This window comes from Amblyraja radiata, chromosome 33 (genome assembly GCF_010909765.2).
Source record: "Amblyraja radiata isolate CabotCenter1 chromosome 33, sAmbRad1.1.pri, whole genome shotgun sequence".
Taxonomy (NCBI): Eukaryota; Metazoa; Chordata; class Chondrichthyes; order Rajiformes; family Rajidae; genus Amblyraja; species Amblyraja radiata.
Genome location: NC_045988.1, coordinates 21,014,532 through 21,027,296, shown reverse-complemented (window position 1 = coordinate 21,027,296; position 12,765 = coordinate 21,014,532). Strand labels below are relative to the sequence as shown.

The window sequence follows — 12,765 nt, the reverse complement described above, 5'->3', positions numbered from 1 at the left end:
TGCTCAGAATTTTAAAGACTAATTGTGGGAGGAAGAAAAGGCAAGGGAAATTGTAAAGGAAAGGGCGGTTGGGCGGTGATGTTGAAATGTAATGGTGTTGGCATTTAAGGAAGGAGGAAGGAAAGATTAATTTGGAGATTCCACAACTAGATGAGCAGATGGCATCCTTTGTAAGAAGGACTGAAGAGTTCCATATGGTGGAGAAAGGAACTGCAGATGTAGATAGACACAAAGTGCTATAGTAACTCGGCAGGCCAGGCAGCATCTCTGGAGAAAAAGGATGGGTGAGGTTTCAGGCCGGGACCCTTTTTCAGACTGAAAGTGGAGGAAAGGGAACTGCAGGTAAGAAAAGGCCAAAACAAAGTGGGGCCAGCAACAGAAGACCAAAGGAGGGCGGAGCCCATAATGCCCACTGTGAGCTGGGGAAGAGATGATAATAAAGGGATACAAGGATGTGAACAGTGAAATTAATAGGATGACTAGGGTGGGAGAGGGGTGAGAACATGTAGTACCAAGGCAAGAGACACTGCAAATAAATCAAAAAATGCTGTAATTACTCAATAGATCAGGCAGTGTCTGGATGGAGAAACAGAATGATCTCTAATCAGAAAAATGATGATCAAAGATGTGTTCAGTTTCAGGGAAGCATGAGGAGTGGAAAGGACAAAGGGAATGCCTGTGTTAGGATGGAGTCCAGAGGAGACTGGATGGCACATGATGGCTGAGAGAGGATAGTGAATGCATGTTAATCACAGTTGTTCTGTCTGAAAGGGTTATAAATTGAAGGAGATGATCGGAAACTGAAAAAAGAGAGAGAAAGAGAAACGATAAGAGACACATAATGGTACAAATGTGGGAAACCTGAAATAAGAGAATGCGAGAAATAATTATCAGGCAAGGCAGCATCTGTGGATCACAAAGCAACAAGAGATCATTTTACAAGTTGATGACCTTTAATCAGTACAGGTACTTTGATCAGTACTGTCTAGTTCTGATACAAACTGAAATATGATTTCATGAAATTGCAAAATCTATAATATATTCTTAGTGATGTAAAGAACAAAATAAGATTGTGAAGCAGCATCTCACCTGTTGATTCAACATACCTCTCAGGACCACACTGAGATCAACAATTTCAGAAGACCAGCCATTTCTGATCATTTCAGAACAGGTCAATTCTAATTGAAGGTCATAATTTGTGATGTCATAACTTTTCTTTTCTCCCTCTCCAGACGCTGTTTGACCTGCTGAGTATTTTCCGTGACCCCTATTTTTATTTCAGATTTCTAGCATCTGCAGTGGTTTCTATTTCATAAATTTTATTTTCTCGTTTGCTTACCTCTGTTTCTATTGTCATCTCACAAATTCAGATGAGCTGTCGTTAACAAACTTCACTATCCTTCCTCAACCAACAACAATGTCATTCAGTATCTCATGGACTTTTTCCTGTCACTGACATTCTCTTTCCTGCTTCTACCAATCTCCCGTATCTATAATGTAAGGCATATTTGATTTCTTCTTTCCACTTCTGATTAAAGCTCATTAATCTGAAACATTTTTTTTCTCTTCACAGATGCTGCCTGTCATATTGAACATTTCCAGCATCTACTGTTTGGTTTCCTGAGGGACAGCTCAATCTGGCTTGAAAGGAAGAAACAAACACAATGAATGGGCTGGAGATTCAGTTTCATGGACAGTGCAAAATAAACACAATGTTAGTCACTATAATCTCAGGATTATCATCACATCAGCAATTTGGCATAAGGAAAAGTAAATTGCATTTGGTTGAAGAAGTGATGTGGAAAAGAAAAGTTGTTTCTTGAGATGCCTGGTGCTAGTTATGGGCTAGAAAACTGCTGTACCATTTTCACTTTCCCCATCTACTCTATTTGTCAGTAATTTGTGAGGTGTGTTCATGTTTCTGTAGACCCAATACCATCTAATTTTCTTCTGAGGCTTGCAAGTGGTTAGCAACTGAGTGCTCTCGGCAACCTGAAGGAGGAATTCCAAAGATTTCCTTTACATGAAGAAATTTCCCATTTGTCTCAGTGTTAAACAGCTGACAGTCTGAGATTATGCCCCTTGGTTCTCTGGACTGGGGAAATAAATGCTCAGCATCCACCCCATCATTCCCTCTTAGGATCTTTTTTGGGGAAAGAGGAATTTGTCAATTCTTTGCGTCACAATGTGGATGTAGGATGTGAATGGCACGTGTTTCATTGATGCGGGTATCCCAACATTGGAGTTGATCTTTTCTAGAGATCATGCCTGGAAGTGGATTAAGACTATGAAATGTTAAGTGGTGGAAAGAGAAGTATTTGCACATTGATACTCATATTGGAGGATGGTGAATTATTGCATCATCTGATTAAGAAAAGGGCATTCATTAAGATCATGGTCTCTCCACCATTCATTAAGATATGATTGACCTTCTATCTCAATGCCATTTTCCTGCTTTATCCGTACATTCTTGAATCCATCAATGGTAAGTAATTTATTGATCCGTTTTTTGAATGAACATGACAACTGAGCCTCCCGGCCCTCTCGGGTATAGAGTACCAAAGTTTCTAGATTTCTCGGTCAGGGAGACATTTCTTCCATTAGCTCTACAGGTTTATAGGTTAATTGGCTTCTGTAAATTGACCCGAGTGTGTAGAAAAGTGCTAGTGCATTGAATGATCACTGGCCTGTGCGGACTCGGTGGGAAGGGCTCGTTTTGCGCTGTATCTCTAAAGTCTAAAGTAAAGTCTAAAGCAAAGAACTAGCACAGGGGGCCATGTATTCAAAATTTCAAGAGATCCAAGATTTTGGAGATATTTATTATACCAGGAATGATGGAAAAGCTGGCCAGTGCTGTGCCAAAGCATGGACTGAATATCTTCAGGACAATTGAAGATAAAAGAACTGAGTTATCAGAGGTCTTAATCCATTGATGCTTTGCAACGTATTTCAAACTGTTGTTATTTACTTCCCCTGGGAAATAATCACTGTAGAGGGACTGATCTCATCCCTTGCATGCCTGTAGTTGAAATCTCTTAAGTGACTCACACTCAGAAATGTCAATTAGCATAATTCATCCAGAGAGAAAAAAATATTTCCAGCGCTAAATCTTTTGTTTCCAAAAGGGTTATATGATTGGACTTTTGAGTACTCATGCCCACTGATCCTTATCTACAGTCCTGGTTTCATTTATCAAAACTTCTGTTAGACTTGTCAAACACTGGTTTTCCTCCTGAAAACCAAAGCTGAATCGTGAGGATTTTCTAAGTACCATGTTCCTGTAACTTTAATGAATGATTCCAGCACTTTACTGACAATGAATGACAATCTTAACGACCCTGTAATTCTCATTTTTTAATTACCTTTTTGCTAAATAGTGACATATTTGCCAGTCTGCTGAATGCTGGGGAATCCAAGGAATTTTGATAAATCTTCACTCGTGCATCTGCAAGCCCTCCAGACACTTTGTTTATAATTTAGGAATGCAAGCCATTGGATTCTGGTGGAATTTTATCTGATTTTAGTCCCCTTAATTTCTGCAGTACTTTCTCCTTCGAAAGGTAAATAACAAAGTTCTTTACTGTCAGCCTTGATTTCCTCCCCATTTCTTCCATTAGAAGAAATAGCTCCCTCTGTCAACCAAAATGAGATTGGTTATTGGTGACACAAGGAACTACAGATGCTGGAATCTTCAGCAAAACACAAAGTGCTGAAGAAACTCAGTCAGCCAGGCAGCAGCTGTAGAGGGAATGGACAGGCGATGTTTTGGGCCGGGGCCCTTCTTCTGACTGCGTTCAGACTTGTGTTGAGATCAGCAATTCTTTTAAGAGTATCATGAACTTTCAGAACAGAATCTTAGAGCTGCCAAATTCTCTTTAATCGTCTGTTATCCTGCCCAGGAAAATGACTCTTAAGTGTGTCTACTTCTTGAGAAATTAGTTCTGGCCACTGGGTTTTTATGGTATTTGTTGGCAGTTTAATTCAATTCAGCAATTGCTTGCCAAATATAAATGAAACGGGGGAATATTAGAACTAGCACTCTTATAAAGCAAAAATAACTTGAAATATTTAGTTGGTTTTATATATTTTGTATATAAAAAATATTTTATTTCCCGTCAAATGGAGACACAGTGGTAGAGTTGATGACTTGCAGCACCAGAGACCTGGGTTCGATCCTGATCATGAGTGCTGTATGGGCAGAGTTTATACGTTCTCCATGTGACCGCGTGGATTTTCTCCAGGTGCTCGGGTTTCTCCCACATTCCAAAGACGTATTGGTTTGTAGGCTTCAGTAAAAATAGTAAATTGTCCCTAGTATGTAGGATAGTGCTAGTGTACGGGGTGATCACTGGTCGGCAAAGACTCGATGGACCGAAGGGCCTGTTTTCGTGGTGTATGTCTAAACTAAACTAAAATGTGTCTACTTCACGAGAAATTAGCCCTGGCCACTGAGGTTTTACGGTATTTGTTGGCAGTTTAGTCCAACTCAGTAATTGCTTCCCAAATTGAAATTTAACAGGGGATTATTAGTAATGGCACACTTATAAAGCAAATAACCTGAAATATTTAGTTGTTAAATACATTTAGACATTTCTATATAAAAAATATATTTTATTTTCCTTTTGAGATAGCTGGTGGCCTAAAATAAATTAACATGTCACTAATCCTCCCTCTTAATGAATATTAATCATTTAGAACGGAAGTGGTGGTGTGAGGGATTGAGTGATAGCAGCGCTGGCCAATCGCAACCAGGACGTGAGGAGGCGGGGCTCGTTGGGGTCAGTGCGCGGCTCCTGATTGGCTGCACCCTGGGCGGCGGTGGGCGGGGCGGCGGGTCGCTCCGCCTCCCCACCTGACACGCCCCCTGGCGGCGGGGCGGGGCGGGACGCGCCGCGGGGGGGGAGGGGGACCTCCTCCAATCAGCAGGCGGCGTGCCCTTCCCGCGCGTCGCTGTTGCCGGGTGGGCGGCCAATGGGAGCGGAGGGGCGGGAAGGAGGGGGCGCGGCCTGGGCGCGCTGACGTCATGGGGATGTATCGATGTGAGCGCGTGGCGGCGCGGCGCCGGTGTCAGTCTGATGAAGATTGGCATGAAGGTAAGCTGTCATTCACAGGGAGACTGAGGAACCGCGGTGCAACAGTGTATCACGGGGCAGGCAACACAGTGTAACCAGCGGCGCACACGGATACATCGCACACTCTGGCTGCAGATGCTCTTGCAGCCGCTTCATTCACACACTCATTGTCCCAACCGGAAGAAAAGACGCACGTTTAAATTACTGCGTGTTTTGCTTCTCCCCTCTGCATTTTTCCACCTCTCTCTCTCTTCCTTCCTTTACAGCTGATGGGGGTGGTTGAGGCAGAGAAAGTAGCTGCATTGTTAAGCGATGAGCGGGGAGCCTTTTCTGTTCGCTAATGGAATCCTGTAGCCTTTGCACAGAGCTGTCTGACAATTCATCGTCCTGGACGCACAAATCTCAACTTCTAAACATTTTCTACTTTTTAAAAAGGGCAACTAATGCATGGTATATTTTAAGAGATATTCTGAGTGCATTTGGTGATGTTGTATTGTAACCTGTTTTGTGCGTTTTCTCTTGTCTTTTTTAATTGCTACTTTCTGGATGTTAAAAAAAGGGAGGAGATTCCTATCCGAGCCGAAGGAAGAAGCTCCGATTTGGTTCCCCTTCGCTTTATCTCTTTACCGCCACCTCGACCCCTTTATTTCCTGTTTGATACAACTATTGACCTGATGTACTTTTCTTGTTTCTTCTGCCCCCTCCCCCTCTTGTATCAAGAAGAGCCTGGTACTGATTAAAAGGGACACTTCGTTTAATTTGTTTTTGCCAGCGCTCAAAGTTTTGTTTCGAAAAATAATATATTTTTTAAATATAGCGCTGCAGATACTTTCACGCAGAGTTTGAGGCTGTGATATCTCGAACTATGCCTGCAACCTTCAGGTTTTGTATTCCTTGATTTTAAAACGTTGCCGCATTTTTTTTGTTTTGTTTTCCTGGTAGATCAAAGAGGACATTTCTGGACATGTTACTTCCAGGATTTTTATTTTGCTTTTATTGTTTCAATGCAGAAGAATGGCAGGGATGTTGGCACATTTTTGTTATGGTTTCGTGTTTGTTCCATTGTAGTATTACTGAGGAAATCGAGGGGAAGGAAATGAAATATTTGGCTTATCGAAGATATTGCATTAGGAATTGAAGGATTGGTTAGTTTTGCATTGTATTCTATCGTTAAATTCGTCTTTCTTATTTGTAGCGTGGATTGCATTTAAACCATTTACTTACGAGGGAAGAAAGCCGTTTTCGTTCTTCTCGCGATCCTATGTATAAACCCTTTCGCATTACAGTTTCCATACCACCTCTCATCTGTAGCATTCGGCGTCTTTTTTTTAACCCCCCCCCCCCCCAAAAAAAAAAAGCGTGAAGCCCTTTGCAATCAAGCGTACACTTCAATTTGCGTGAAGGAGCCTCGGTTGTTGACTTAAACCCATCACAATGTCTTCCCTTTTTAATCATACAGCATGCATCCTGTCACAGTTATGCATCAAGACTCGATCAGTAGGGTTATGGAATTAACCGGCCAGTTGCTGATGTGTCCATTGCAGGCCAGTCCCACCAAACGCAGAACTAATTTCTTAAGAATTTTTATGTTGCTGTCAGGGTTATGCTGGGAGTACAATAACTCCCGTGGAATGGGAGTAAACGGGAACGCCGTAGTGGAATGCTGTACAGGAATCAGGTATGCATTTGGAGGGAATTCAATTATTTGCAATGGATATTTGAGACAAAAGATGCACATTTCTTGTTCTCCCTGCCCCATCCCGTGAATTGTATATTAAGACGCTGTTTTAATAGACCCTAGCTTGCATAATAAGATCCTTTGCCATTAAACTAAGTTTGATGTGCGCTTCCACTTCTGTGCTGGGCATGTTTGCTCATATTTAAGTGCGATCACTCCAGCTGTGTTTCCCGTGTCACTGATCCTGGGTCATCCCATGCTTCGGAATCGCTCTTTTTATAATTTTGGAATTAGAAAGCAAGGTCGATTGTAATTTCTATCTCCAAAAGTTAACACAGGAGGTTATCTCGCTTAATTTAAACGTTTTTAAAAAAAAAATTGAAACATCACCGGGAAGGAATTGGAGGGAATTAATATTTCCTTTAGCTGAAGTGAATTCAAATTTGAACTTTGGCGTGAAAATTTACATTATATTTTTTCGTACAGCCAGACCCTTGTTCAGTTGGAATACACATCATTCTTTGTTCATTCTGTCTGTCCAATGTTTTCCAACTCTATTTATTTAAACACGAGCACTTTCTAAACCCAGTTCCAGTCGTATGCTAGTCAGGAAGCCAGGATATAGTCGACTTTGCACCCTGTTTCAAATCTGAAGGTGGTCGCTGAAACTTCATTTCCCACTTTCCTCTGCATAATTTGACGTGTATATAGAAATTTGAGTAATAAATCGCCAGCTGAATTATTGAACTGTTTACGTATTGGGGACTGAAGGAGGATGCACAGCATGATAAGAAACTGCTATGTATTCTTGACCACTCTGTTCATGTGTCGAGTTTGTGGTGAAAAGCTTTTCAGCGATTGAAAATTAGACATGGTTCTCGGGCAAGGAATGCATCAGCCTCTGAAAAGCAACATTTTTTTTGAAGATAGAAATTCACTATGAAAGAATGGTTGCTTTTTAAATTTGTTTCACTTAGTTTTAAATAGCAAGCATGTGGAGGATTTAAGAATAACATTCTAACTTATGAGTAAATGAATCTGTAAGGGAACTCGATTACCCAAAATACAGGTCTGGGAGTTGAAGAAGCATTCTATTTGTGCCCATAATTCCTGCAGAGCTCATTTGTGCCCTGACTTGCATTCATCTTTTCCATTTTTTTGATGCAATGGGTGCTTGTTTTTGTTTACTTTTCACCTTTAAAAATAACACACTCTGAAATAGCCAAGGTGAATAGCAGGTTAAACGAGAAATCAGGTAAGTCTATTGGTGCAATAAATACTATTAAACAACATGGGAACATGGTGAGGATGCTCAAAGGGTAGTTTAGACTTTTGTTTACATAAGCTGAACACCAGCCCCATGTTTACCCAGTTGATTTGTGTGTAATTCAGATGGACATGTTTTTTTTAAAAGGGAGGACTGCATCGAACTTGATAATTAGTGACCTCCAAAGGAGTATATTCAGGAGCTGTGACAAAGTGTTGTGAATTGCTGGATTATTTAGGTCTTTTTGTTGTAAACTTTCAGGGACTTTTTTTAGTAGGAGAAACTGTCAAAGACACAGTACAATAACTGGGCAGCATAGCTGTCAATTTGATTCTGCCTTGATTATGATCGGCAGTGCTGTCAGGCCACTGGTAGGGTTGGATTGAACTGCTCCTGACTTCCGACGTGAACTGGCTGAATATGGTAGTGCAGACAGTAGTTTGTGGTATTGCAAAGGCTATGCCTGGGGGTGCTGTTTAATGTCAGCTGTTCAGGAAAGTGCTGGTAGATATTTACTGGTTTGCCACCAACCTTTACTCGTACTTTTGTACTCAACTAATGTTTAAACTGCCAGTTTTAATTTCTGTTCTGTGCTGCATAATTAAAATAAAAATTACCTTGTCCACTGTACACTAGAATGTCTTTGAATTGCTACGGTATACACAGTGCTCAGCGGGTCAGGCAGCATGTCTGGAGAAAAAGGATGGGTGACGTTTCGTGTTGGGATGAAGAAGGGTCTTGACCCAAAACATTACCCATGCTTTTTCTCCTGAGATGTTGCCTGACCCGCTGAGTTACTTCAGCGCTTTGTGTATTTCTGTGGTATAAACCAGCATCTGCGGTTCTTTGTCTCTACTCTTTGAATTGTTAATTGTTATGGGGCTTAATATAAATTTGTGGCTTAGTGCGCACTGTTTATTTGACAGAAAAGTTCCTTTTCTAATTTATTTAACACATTATCCGATATCTGTGGTTTAAATATATCATGGTCTGTGCCGGCTTTTGCATTTTGGTTGGTTCCTGTCATACTTTCCAGCCCCTCATCTTCCCCTTGTCAAATCTGTTAATTCACATTTTTTGGGTATTTATCCAGCTCCTTTTTCAATACTAGAAATTAATGAACCTCCTCTACTACATTACCTCTACCACCAAACCACACCCCACTCCCCTGTTCCTAGTCCACATCACTTACTGTGTAACATTAATCTATTCTCTGGTCACTTGCCTTCTTCTTTTTCCATTTACCTTCATTCAGTGTCTCCAGCTTTTTGATTGTCTTGATAAACTCTCTATGTCCTTTATGATTTAAAATATCTCTATCAGGATCTTCTCGGTTTTAAAGACATCAACCTGAGCAAAATACTCCTAGATATTTTGCCTCCAATCTTTTCCATTGTATTGTTGTTATTTTACTCCATTCCTTTATCTCTGGAATCATTTTGACAAACTGGGGTCAACGTTTCACTTTAAATGTGGTAGAACCAGTTTTTAATGAAAGTTAATCATAATTTTCTTGTTTTTGACGTTAAATCTCTATTTATTAAACCCAGGCCCCTGAATACCCTTTTCATTCAACCATCTGCTTATGGCCCAAGATCTCTCCGCTCTTGTATGGCTTTTGGATTTGTGGTCTCGGATTTGCATTGCTTCATCTTCTTTCCACCAAGTGTAACATCACATATCTTGGCATTAAATTACATCTGCCTCCTATCTGCCCATTCCATCAGCCTGCATACATCTCTCTTAAGTCTGTTATCTCCATCATAATTTACTATGGCTCCAAGTGTGCACCTTCTGTGGCTTTGGAGAATGTGGGCTGGGCATCCATGTCCAAGTCATTAACTTATCTGAGGAAAAGCTGTGCTTCTAGTTCCAGTCCCTGGGGGGCTCCACTGGATACACTGTCCAGACTGTAAAGCAACTTAATAATGATGCTGTCATCTATTCCTTCGCTAAATCTCCATCCATGCTATTACTTTGTCAGAAACTAATTTTCTTGAAACTAATGATTTGCCACTGAAACTGTACCCTTTGTTCTGGAATTCCATGAATAATCTTTGCCGAAGTAAACTAATTTACCGATTAATTGTTGACTCGTGTTATTTTGCTGATTTAACTACTGGTATATACACTGAAACATTTTTAACTTTAAGAACTTCAAATATTTTATGCCCAAATTTTTTCTTGCCCTTAATTTTTTGTTGTTGTTATTCAGTTGCTTCTTGATTGCTTTTAATTGATCTGTCATTCATGCCAGGCTATTCGATAGCTGTGGCATTCCTGGCTTGTTATTTATAGCCTCGGTGTCAGTTTGGACTGAGATTACATCTTTTGTATTAACGATGCCTTGTAAATATACATTGATTCTACAAGCATTTGAAGTAGAATATCTAGTGACAGATTGTCCCAATGTCTGTCATTCTTTGCTTATTTTGTAGGGGGGAAAAAAAATCACACTATATAAATCACATAGAAAATCTCGCGGTGGTGCAGCGGTAGAGTTGCTGCCTTAAAGCGCTTGCATCGCCAGAGACCCGGGTTCGAACCCAACTACGAATGCTGTCTGTACGGAGTTTGTACGTTATCCCTGTGACTGTGTTGTTTTCTCCAAGATCCTTGATTTCCTCCCACACTTCAAAGACGTACAGGTTTGTAGGTTAATTGGCTTGGTTTGTGTAAAAAATTGTCCCGTGTTTGTGTGTGTGTGATAATGCGAGGATCGCTGGTCTGTGCAGACTTGGTAGGCCGAAGGGCCTGTTTCTGCGCTGTATCTCGAAACTAAACTTAAAAAGAACTAAATTGGCAGTAATGCAGAGATTTTATTTTTAAGTGTGAAAGAAGGTGGCACTTGAATATTTTAGTTAACGTGAATATCAAGAAATATTTGGGATTGAAATAGTGCAGTTGAACTTGTAGCATCCGGGAAAGTTGTCTTCGACAATCGGTAAAGGATACAAAGACCTGGAGTAACTTAACAGGTCGGGCAGCATCTCTGGAGAACATGGATATGTGAAGTTTCGGGTCGAACCCCTTCTTCAGATGTCAAAATCTAGTCAAATTCAACTGTCAACAATCTTGTTTGCAGTGAAACAATTATCCATCCTCAACATCTAGCCTGGGGGCGCTGCGAGACGGCTGCCCTGCCAGCAGCGTGTTCGTCATTTCTACTTCTCTTGGTTTTTTTTAGTATGTCCAAATGTTTGTTTTAATGTCTCTCGGTGTGTCTTGTGTGAAGGGGGGGGGGGGGGGGGGGGGGGGGGAATGTAAGGGTTTAACTACTTTCGGTCGTATCCTCCACGTAGAGGCGACTTTTTCCTTTTTGCCTCCCTCGCGGCCTAACACCAAGGATTGATGCGGCCTTTCCCAGAGTCGGGCCCAGAGATTCAGCGGCGGGCGCAGCGTGGACTTTTTCCGATTACTGGCCCGCGGATTGTTCAGCCTCAAGCTTCTGTGGAGCTTCTAGCCGCGGGCTCGGCGTCCGGAGCCCCGCTGGGGATCCCCGGAGAAGAAGAGCTCCGGTCCGTCGGCCCGTGGCCTATAACATCTTGAAGCCGTGGTCTGTGGAGCGTCTAACCGCGGGCGCGGCGTGGACTTGCCATCCGGAGCGGGATCCCTCGCCGGGGATCCCTGGAGAAGAGCTCCAACCACCGGCCTGCAGCCTACATCATATTGAACCCGTAGTCTCTGGTAGGGAAGCACCGATTCCGGACTTACCTTCCAGAAGTGAGGGCCTGTACATCTGCCCCCCCCCCCCCCCCGCACTTGGAGGAGGACTGACTGTACTTTGTGCCTTCCACCACAGTGAAGAATGCTGTGGTGAATGTTTGTGTTAAATATTATTGTGTTTTGTGTGTTCTTTTTTATTGTACCACTGCTCTGCTGGCAAGTTCATTTCACTGCACTTTATTGTGTATGTGATGAATAAATCTGATTTATTGATAGATTGATTGATTTATTGACTCGTCATGCAAAAAGAGCAGTGGGTTAATACTCTTTAGGATTATGGATCTGAGACCGGAATGAATATCCTTGGGAATTATAAGAATTTCTGAAGTAGGAGTTAAATTTTGGACCAACGTGTTATTTGTAATTGCCACTTGTTTAACATAATTCAATTTGTTTATGGTTTACAGATTGTATTTTCTATCTTGAAAGTGTCAATAAAACAGACTGTCGATTGTAACATGCTGCAGGAAATTGTACTCCAGCCATCTTAAACCCATGAATGCCATAGATATTCTGCAGAAGCCGTCACATAAAAAAAAATATTGCAGATGCTGAATATCTGTAATAAAAGCACTATGTGCTGCACATACGTGACAGGCCAGGCGGTATCTTTGGAAAGAAAAAAGATGGGTTAATATTTTTGATTTTCATCAATGTTGTTTTGAAAAGCTATTGGAAGATGAAGAGGCAGTTTCTGTATTCAACTGTTCATGTCAATTTTCTCCTAGTACAGCGAAAGAAGAATCCATGAGCCTTGGTCAGCATGGAATTGGTGGGACAAAGGGGCTGTAGAACATAGAACAGTACAGTACAAGAACAGGCCCTTCGGCCCACAATGTCTGTGCCGTACATGATGCCAAGACCGTCTCTTATCCACCTGAGCATAATCCATATCGCCCCCCCATTTCCCTACATATCCATGTGCTTATCCAATAGCCTCTTAAATGCCACTATTGTATCTGTCTCAGCCACCAACCCTGACAGTGCGTTCCAGGCACTCACCAAAATCTTTTTTTTTTTTT

General features: G+C 41.5%; 1 protein-coding gene across 3 annotated transcripts in view; it reads left to right on the top strand.

Annotated features, from left to right (window-relative positions):
• The first annotated feature begins 5,021 nt into the window (after window positions 1-5,021).
• The window catches only part of pknox2 (PBX/knotted 1 homeobox 2), a 403,962-nt gene continuing 396,218 nt past the window's right edge, over window positions 5,022-12,765 (top strand). Inside the window, exon 1 of one of the 3 annotated variants that reach the window (XM_033049503.1) lies at window positions 5,022-5,093. The gene's annotated coding sequence lies outside the window, so the exon portion shown is untranslated. Of the gene's footprint in view, window positions 5,094-6,485; window positions 6,751-12,765 lie in introns of those variants that run through there. The other 2 variants (XM_033049501.1, XM_033049502.1) reach the window with 2 other exon arrangements.